General features: G+C 40.8%; 1 pseudogene; it reads right to left on the reverse strand.

The window, feature by feature from the left end:
- Positions 1-4,873: 4,873 nt before the first annotated feature.
- On the reverse strand, positions 4,874-4,987 carry LOC123836287 (U4 spliceosomal RNA; annotated as a pseudogene).
- Positions 4,988-6,674: the final 1,687 nt, after the last annotated feature.

Here is a 6,674-nt window from a genome sequence, read left to right on the forward strand (position 1 = left end):
ATTGGGGCCATAAATTGAAAGACTGACTTTAGTAAACCATATAGTGCAAAAATATATTAATTATTTCTATATTTACATATTTCATAGGGATGGTTAAGGACCAAATGACACTATGTAACTAAAGCTACTTTGTCTACTGGAAAAAGTTTATACAAACATTAATTATTTTAGGATATTTTAGCATTTAGTGGCAGATCATGGAAATTTTATTCCCTTAAATCCACATTCTTTGAACCGTATATAATTTTTTGAAATAGATATGTGTGTATGTTTCTGGGCTTCCATTCATTTTTTTCAGGTATTATTTATGGAGCGCCTAAAATGTTTTAAAAAGTGAGGATAGAGCATTGAGCAAATAAAGTCCTTGCACACATGCAGCTTTCTACAAACAATAAACAAAGGCAATGTCCAATGAGCATACATACTCTAAAGAAAAAAAATTCAGGGTAAGGGCATAAAAAGTGGTTTAGCACTGGGAGCTAGAGAAGGTGATTTCCTTGACCTTTGAGCACATCTTGTTCTTAACAAAATGGAATCTTACTATCTGTTCCATTCTTCAGCTTGCTTCGTTCATTTCTCAATGTACTTACGGACATCTTTCCCCATGTGAGCACATACAGATTTGATTCATTCTTTTTCTATGTTAAGTTATATGGGTTACATGGATATTCCACAATTTATCCAACTAGTACCCAATTTTGTGTATTTTTTAAAATATTTTATTTGTTTATTTGTCAGAGAGAGAGAGCGGGTATGCACACAAGCAGGGAGAGGGGCAGGCAGAGGGAGAAGCAGTCTCCTCAATATGCAAAGAGCCCGATGCGGAACTCCATCCCAGGACCCTGGGATCATGACCTGAGCCGAAGGCAGATGCTTAACTGACTGAGCCACCCAGGTGTCCCCAGTACCCAATTTTGAACAATTAGATCATTTACCACAAAGATGAGATGAATATATTTTTAAACACTCATCTGTCTTTCTGTTATATGACTTTCTGGAAGTAGAATCACTGGGTCAAAGGGTATATGCACTTTTAATTTGATTGATAATACCTACTGTCCTTTAAATAGGTTGTACCCAAGTGTGTTTCCTCACCAGAACCGAGAATGGTTAAACTTTTAAACTCTTTCATATCTAATAAGCCAACTGATACATTATTGATGAGGGTAAGTACTTTTCATATGATCATTGGAGACTATTTTTTTCATGACTTAACAAATTCTTTGCTTATTTTTCTATTGGATTTTTATCTTTTTAATAATAATTTGTAGAAACTTTTAATATTTTATATAAAGACACTTTGTTTTATATTTTACAAATATCTTTCCTTTCAACTTTGTGATCATTTACTCTCTACAGAGCATTAGATTGTTAAATAGGCATTTTTTTTTTCCTAACTTTTTTTTTTGAAGTAAGCTCCACACTGGTCATGAACTCACAACCCCAAGATGGAGACCTGAGCTGAAATCAAGAGTCAGACACTGGGGCGCCTGGGTGGCTCAGTCATTAAGCGTCTACCTTTGGCTCAGGTCATGATCCCAGGGTCTTGGGATCGAGCCCCGTGTCGGGCTCTCTGCTCAATGGGAAGCCTGCTTCTCCCTCTCCCACTCCCCCTGCTATGTTCCCTCTCTTGCTGTCTCTCTCTGTCAAATAAATAAATAAATAAAAATCTTAAAAAAAAAAAGAGTCGGACACTTACCTGACTGAACCATGCAGGTGTCCCCTACATAGGCATCTTTTTTCAATTGAAAGATTTATTTATTTATCTTAGAGAGATAGAGCATTTGTACTTGGTGGGGTGGGGGCAGAGGGAGAGGGAGAGAGAGAGAATCTCAAGCTGACTCCCCACTGAGTGTGGAGCCCGACACTGCTCTCGATCCTATGACCTGAGCTGAAATCAAAAGTCGAACACTTAACCAGCTGAGCCACCCAGGCGCCTCCCTAAATAGACATTTTTAGCAATCTTTTTCTGTATGGGTTCCTGGATTTGACTCATGCTTAGAATGGCCTTCTATGTCCCAAGATTATTGAAACGTGTTCTGAGCAGCACTGAGCTGGCTCAGTCAGTAGAGCATGTGAGTCTTGACGTCAGAATTGGGAGTTCAAGCCCCCAAATTGGGGTAGAGAATACTTAAAAAATAAATAAATAAATAAATAAATAATAAAATATTTTCTTGTAATTCTTTAGTTACAATTATGGTTATATTCTTAATCCTCATTTTTAGTTTTTGAAACACCATTTACTAAATAATCTATCACTTCTTTACTGATTTGAAATTCTACTTTCTTGTATACTAAATATGTACAAATTTAGTTTGAACATTTTGTTTTCTTCTGAAGATCTATTTTTGTCAGGATGTATCATCATTTTAATTTCCATGATTCAATAGGATATTTTGATATCTGGCATGGCAATCCCTCCTAATTAATCCTTCTTTTTCCCCAATTTTCTTCATTGTTCCTAGGCATTTATTTCCCTAGATAAGCTGTATTCTCAAATTTTCTAGTTTCCCACAAAACAGGATTCATCCGTCAGCTAGTTTTAAAAGAAACTGCATTATAACAAATATGAAAAGATGAGACAGAATGAGCTTTGACAAATCAAAAGGAGAAAGCAAATGGCATTATTTGTGATGATTTGGTTGCATACCTGGAAAGCCTACAAGAATTAATTAAAAGTCTCTGGAGAGTTCAACATTGTGGTCAAGTACATATACACAAAATACAATAATAACTTGCTTTTTCAGGGGCAGGAGCAAGCCAATGTTGCTGTTTCCCATTGAGGCCTGTGGGCTTGAGGGCCCCTCAGCTTTGTTCAGAGAATTTAGGCCGAAATTCAGATGCTGAGTTTTGTAAACCTTAATGGGTTGCAGCTGAAGGAATTAAAAATTCCTGTGAAAGCTGCAAGTAATTTCTATCTGGCAAGAATGAATATTTTACTAGTCTTTAAGCAGACTGTTTATTCTAGGAAAACCTCCTAAGTGTCTTCCAGTTACATAAGATGTCTGAAAGAACTGGGGGAAGGATGGATGTAGAAGACGTGTTGGAGAGAAAGTTGCATCTCTCTGGCCTGGGATGCTTTGGGGCAAGATGGTTGTTTCCTGCTCGGACCCTGGCCTGTTAGAGAGCACCTGTGTTTCAAGAGCGGAGCACAGAACAGGACCTGCTTCTGGGGCAAACTGTGTACAGTTCAGGGCCCTGTGCTTAGAAAAGTCCCACATTTGGTTTAATGCTCTGCTACTGCCATTTTTAAAATTCATAGTAACTTTTGCACAGGGAACCCTGCATTTTAGTTTTGCTCTGTGCCATATACATTATGTAAATGGTCTGCACCAGAAATTGGTCAAAGTGTTTTCACCAGACCCTGTGAGACGAGTGAAATGCCATCTAGCTCCATCAGGATCAGAAGAGGTGAGAGAACTGATCCTCCCTGGAAGAGAGAGAGAAGAGAGAGAGGAGAACTGATTTTCCCGGAATTCAGAATCAGTCTTCTCCCTGAAGATTGGTGGCTATTGTTTAAAAAAAAAAGTTTTTTGGGGCGCCTGGGTGGCTCAGTCGTTAAGCGTCTGCCTTGGGCTCAGGTCATGATCCCAGGGTCCTGGAATAGAGCCCTGCATCCGGCTCCCTGCTCCGCAGGAAGCCTGCTTCTCCATCTCCCACTCCCCCTGCTGTGTTCCCTCTCTCACTGTGTCTCTCTGTCAAATAAATAAAATCTTAAAAAAAAATTTTTTTTTTACTCTTTCATTATGTTTTACAACTAGTTATTGTAACCATTGGAGAAACCTCAGTGTTGTAAAATTGGATCCTGGGGCAAACTCAAATGTGGGTTCTCCCTTCATATGCCTTTGAATAAAAAGAAAGGAGCCCTTTTCGTTACAGTAGGATAAGAGAATTTGACTAATCTGGCTAAATAAGAGGGGGGGGGGCGCGCCTGGGTGGCTCAGTCGTTAAGTGTCTGCCTTCGGCTCAGGTCCTGATCCCAGGGTCCTGGGATTGACTCACATCGGGCTCCCTGCTCGGCGGGAAGCCTGCTTCTCCTGCTCCTGCTCCCCCTGCTTGTGCTCCCTCTTTCGCTGTGTCTCTCTCTCTGTCAAATAAATAAATAAATAAATAAAATCTTTTTAAAAATAAATAAATAAATAAGACAGAGAGTCAGAGCAGGGTGACTATATGTTCTGTAAAGAGGAGTAGCCATGCAAGGGGATTGGCAGAAGGGCTTTTGGGCCTCTGTGGGTATGAGGCTCTGGTTCCCCAAATGAAGAAAGAAACTCTTTCATCCATCTTTGGGCAGAGAGGTGAGAACAGCGCCTGAAGTTCCTTGGAACTGGGGGAGAGCTGCCTTCCTCAGTTGCTTCTACTTCTTGAGATAGCTTGACAGCTAACTACTTAACAGTTGTGTCACATTCTTTTATCTTCAGACAGAGCTGCTGGGACTCCTCGGTCTTTGGGCCTTGATCTAACACTCTGCTGTGACATAGCTTCATGGAGTGCTCCTAACTCTGTGTGATTCTGAGTGCAGGATTTGCTCCTTCCCTCTCTTGTAATTAACGGATCTGCAGGAGGAGAAAAGGAAGTTGACATGCTGAGAAGACCAGAGATGAGAGACAGAACAATAACTACCTAGACTTGATTGTTTTCCTTTTAGATTATCGTGGCTTCTCTTTAGTAAATCCCTTTTGTGATGAAGATGGTTCAATTTAGGGGGCACCTGGCTGGCTCAGTCAGTAGAGCATGTGACTTTTGATCTCAGGGTTGTGAATTCAAGCCCCACACTGGGCGTGGAGCCAATTAAAAAAAAAAAAGATGGTTCAAGTTGGGTTTCTGTCTTGCCCCCAAAGAATCTTTGATTTTATCTTTGAAGGGATTGAGAGACTCAGGCATCTGTGTTTCAAGTACTCAAGGAAGGGCATTGAGAAGAGTTTTCAATTAGAAATAATTGTGCCTCTGATAAACCCCATTGGGTACAATGCCGCCACTGTGCTAAACTTCAGGCGTCTTCGTTACGTGATTTATCCAAGGTCCATGGTCCTGAACCTTTCCCATTGCATACCTCTCCCTCCCCTTCCACCAGTTGGGTTTTTTTTTTTTTTAAAGATTTTATTTATTTATTTGACAGAGAGATAGCGAGAGAAGGAACACAAGCAGGGGGAGTGGGAGAGGGAGAAGCAGTCTTCCCGCTGAGCAGGGAGCCCCATGCGGGGCTCCATCCCAGGACCCCGGGATCATGACCTGAGCTGAAGGCAGACGCTTAACGACTGAGCCACCCAGGAGCCCCTAGTTGGGTTTATTTTGAAATAATATAGAACTGCTTCCCTTGTGGGCGCCTGGGTGACTCAGTCGGTTGAGCGACTGCCTTCGGCTCAGGTCATGATCCTGGAGTCCCTGGATCGAGTCCCGCATCGGGCTCCCTGCTCGGCGGGGAGTCTGCTTCTCCCTCTGACCCTTTCATGCTCTATCTCATTCTCTCTCTCAAATAAATAAATAAATAAATAAATTTAAAAAAAAGAACTGCTTCCCTTGTATCATTGAGGATTCAATTGCAAGAAACAAAACTTTGGCTAAATAAACAAAGAATTTATTGGCAGCATATTAGCTAGAGATCATAGCTTAGAAGGAGGAATTGCATACCCAGCCTTGAGAAGTTCTCGACCCAGAAAAGTCCAGATCTTACTAGTGGGGAACTTGTGTGCTACTTCTTTCAGCTCTTGCCAGCAGATGATGGGGTCCAACCCCCTGCAGTACCTGTGTGCCTCATGTCAACAGTAAAGTTCCCTGTAAAAGTTTCCCTGGCTTCTTACTGAGATGTGTCCATCCCTCTAGCCATGGGTGGGCTCCCACAATCAGCAGTCTGCCAGAATGAGGAATAGAGGAACACCGTAAAGAGTGAATGCTGAGCAGAAAAAAACAAAAGATGTACCCTATCTCCTGTAACAGGACCTTTCTACAAGATCTGTTATGTAAATTATTCACAGCTAGATGCAGTGGGGGTGGTCACAGTGTTTCACAAAGGCCTACAGTGACAAAACACTTAGAGATGTCATACAGCAAACCCAAAGGAAGGTGGCTCTCTTTCTCTCTCCCTTTTCTGGTGAGGATGATAAACTTCTGTCCTCTAAATCCAATCATTTTAATTGCCGAGTCAGATACATGGTGAATGTTTTATTAAAGTTCATGTGAAATTCAGAATGATGCTCTAATATTTCTTCTAGATGTATCCCCATTCATTGAACTGCTCTGGCTTCCCACCCCCTCTACTGCACCTTCCCGGTATTGTGGGTGCTAAGGCTAAAATGGCTTTATTCCAGTTTGAATTTAATAGTCTTGAAACCATGCCTCCTTTTTTAAAACACAAGTAATCCATTTTCATTATGGAAAAACTTGGAAATACAGATTAAGGAAAATAATGTACATTATCTTCCTCTATCTACAGAAAGAGACATTCGAAGTTCTCTTTTGGGAAATGTAGATATTTCTTATATCCATAACTGACCCTTAACTAATTATAAGACTTTATTTTTGTTTATTTTTATTTTTTATTTATTTTTTTAAAAATATTTTATTTATTTGACAGAGACACAGTGAGAGAGGGAACACAAGCAAAGGGAGTAGGAGAGGGAGAAGCAGGCTCCCTGCCGAGCAGGGAGCCCAATGGGGGACTCGATCCCGGATGACCT

This window comes from Mirounga angustirostris, unplaced genomic scaffold (assembly GCF_029215605.1).
Source record: "Mirounga angustirostris isolate CCGP_5_RB_7025 unplaced genomic scaffold, mMirAng1.0.hap1 SCAF_7, whole genome shotgun sequence".
Classification (NCBI taxonomy): domain Eukaryota; kingdom Metazoa; phylum Chordata; class Mammalia; order Carnivora; family Phocidae; genus Mirounga; species Mirounga angustirostris.